Source organism: Branchiostoma floridae, chromosome 13 (genome assembly GCF_000003815.2).
Source record: "Branchiostoma floridae strain S238N-H82 chromosome 13, Bfl_VNyyK, whole genome shotgun sequence".
NCBI lineage: Eukaryota > Metazoa > Chordata > Leptocardii > Amphioxiformes > Branchiostomatidae > Branchiostoma > Branchiostoma floridae.
The window spans coordinates 8,212,227-8,215,409 of record NC_049991.1 but is presented as its reverse complement, the minus strand read 5'-3'; the positions used below and the strand labels follow the sequence as shown (position 1 = coordinate 8,215,409).

At 41.8% G+C, this 3,183-nt stretch overlaps 1 protein-coding gene across 12 annotated transcripts in view; it reads left to right on the top strand.

The window, feature by feature from the left end:
- Positions 1–3,183, top strand: part of LOC118428730 (netrin-1-like) — a 41,353-nt gene that overhangs the window by 27,870 nt on the left and 10,300 nt on the right. The gene's annotated exons all lie outside the window — the stretch shown is intronic.

Here is a 3,183-nt window from a genome sequence, read left to right as displayed (position 1 = left end):
CAGATCCTCTGTCAACTGTATGGTAAAAAATGCTCTTAAATGTGGTCTATCAACTTTGACAAAACAAATGATACAGTTCTAGTGGCAAAATTTGGCTCGAAGGGGGTTTATCAAGCTGGTTATCCCCAAGCTTAAGCCTGTAAAATTGATCCAATCAGACCTAACCGTGTTTACGACAACAGATTAAGCGATGCACATCGCAACGAACCAGTTTTAGCGAGCGCAAACCAGAAATCTGGGGGACCGTCGCGGTACTCGTATTTGATGAAGAGATTGGTGTTGGTCGCACAACGGCCCGGTGACAGCGACAGTTTCTATTCCAACCAACCGCAGAGCTGTCGTCTATTATACTTCTAAGTCCTTTTGATGCTGCAAATTTGTAGTGACCCGGGTCAGCACCTGAGCTAACTTCTACCACCACCCAGTGTGCTCTCCCCTTTGGGACAATCTGTTGTATTTTCTCCCCCCATGCCTGGGGTCTCTTTCACTTGGAAATTACTGTTTGCCAGAGGAGAGTCGGGACCGCTTTTTCACATCTTAAAAATGCCAGTTGCTATTGGAACTGTGAGTGGGCCCAGGTTGGGAATGCGTGTGTCATGGTAATGCGGGAGGAAGGATGAAAAGTGCTGTGTTCATGACTGTTTGCTCGGGCACAAAGGGAGTTGTCCGCGGGATTAATAAGAAAATTCCACGGGGGCCGCAACATTCAGGTTATGTATGAGATAGGAACGAAAGTAAACAACGTTCAGGGTATGTATGAGATAAAAGTAAAGTACGCAACGCTCAATGTATGTATGAGATAGAACTTAAGTACGCAATGTTCAATATATGTATGAGATAGAACTCAAGTACCCAACATTCAGTGTATGTATGAGATACTAGTAGAAACCGCAGTATACAAAAGTCAGTGTATGTGTGAGATAAAAAACTATGTATATAACTTAAATGGCACGTACAAATTCAGTGTACGTATAAGACAAAACTACTGTATACAGCACTCAGAGTATGTATGAGATACAAACGACAGCATGCAACAATCAGGGTACATATGAGATACAAACTGCAGTATACAACATTTAGGGTATGTACAGTCAGTATACAATATACAGGGTATGTATAAGCTTCAAACTACAGTATATCACATTCAGGGTACATATGAGGTACAAAATACAGTATACAACATCTAGGGCTTGTACCATACAGTATACAACATACTATGTTACTATGTATTAGGTACAAACTACAGTATACAACACTCAAGGCACTATATATGCAAGGTTCAAACTACACTGTACTATAGTATATAACACCCACAGTATGTATGAGATACAATCTACAGTATACAACACTCAGGGCACATATAAGGTACAAACTACAGTATATAACACCCAGAGTATGTATAAGATACAAAATACAGCATGTAACATTCAGGGTACATATGAGATACAAACTACAGTAACGTCACAGTCCATTCTCTAAATCCTCCTTGGTCAGTGCAAGGAGCTCCTTGGTCAGTGGCACAGTGAAAGTGGGGAAAGTTTTATAGACAGTTAAAGGCATTATCATACTGCCAAAAGGATTAATTATCCCCAATTCACAGGTGATTAACATTTTTATGAGGTGATTAAAGGTTGAGTGGATGAGATAAGATAAGCCGGCATGTGGGGAGTCCTGTTGAGCGATGACAGATGACCACAAGGCTGGGACACAGCACATAATATTGACCCACAGGAATGAAACTGACCACTTGGTGGGACACTTTCTAAAGATAACTGACCCCCACTGGACGAGCTGATACATCCGTAAAGCCAGAAATATCACCAAGAATCATTACATTTTTACTAATACCTCTACTTTTGTTCAATCGAATTTATTTCAAAGCTTTTTGAGAAGGAGTAAACTAAAGATGGCCTGTTTGGCTATGTGTGATTGGGAAGTATTCGCCAGCAAAACAAAGGCCTGTGCAGCACATGTGCACGGGACCTAGCTGTAATCCAACAGTGTTGGTTGGTACACACACAACAAGCTACTGTTCAACCAGGGTAGGGGATTTGTAAACCAATCGCTGACACAACTAGGACAGGAAATGAAGATTTTGTCAAAAACCGAAATAGCACGTCCTACAGCTGAAATAGCTACCGTAAATAGGTTTGTTTGAGATTTGTTCCACTAATTCCTCTAACAAAAACATAAAACAAGTCGCCTCCAAAATGAGTCCAATTTGCATGAAAGGAAAAGATGGCAAATTTCTAACAGCTAACGAAACTTACAGTACAGTACATGTTTTATTTTGAGTGTGTAAAGAGTAAAGAAAAAGGGGCTTGGAAGACGAAAGTGTGTTTGGCTAGTATAGTTGTGTTGATATTTGTTTCTCTAGTCCACTAAGCTACTGGTAGCTCAGAATAAGCTACATTTCCCTTAATTAATGATACCCCCGTCCTTGGGACCAATTAACCGATGACAGACGTACATCCATACCCTTGAAAGAGCAAGGCCTTTTCGACAACACGGTAACGCAACACGACGTTCGGATGAAAACACGGCCGTAAGGCATCGTAGGGCGAGCTCCGTCCTACCCCGTCTCGGCTTCTAAGTTTCGCCACGGTTAAGAACCAGGGCGAGAAGACCACGCGGTCTGGTTGTAACAGATTGTGGGCAGGGAGGGGTCTCACATAACGGCTATCAGTAACAGTATCCTGTAATAGTACCCTCTTCACATTCAACAACCAAACACACCAACAAAGTACCAATATTTAGCCTAGGAAGCCGGGTTGGGTTTTGAAAGGTGGCAAGCTGGCGTTTTAGATCTACCGGAGATATCTGTATAGAATGTGCGGCCCTTATTTGACTAAGCCAATACGAAAACTTGTATTACCACCCAAAACTGTCACAGACAAAGCATGGACAAAGTGCCGATTTCCTAAAATGTATGGAATGTTTTATTAGCACCCAGAGGCTGATCCTTTTACCCTTGGTGGAAATAAATACAGTATATCCCTTTATCCTTAGGCACTGTACATATACAAATCTGCCCATCAATTCACAGGGAAAATCTGTGTGGTCGTTGGGCTCGATTTCTTCCTCCGAAAGAGGAAAAAGGGATAAGAGTGAAGCAGCAATTCCCAAGTCAACAAACAAGAAAGTCTCCCAAAGTTTGGTACCTTTCAATGACATGTGGAGTTT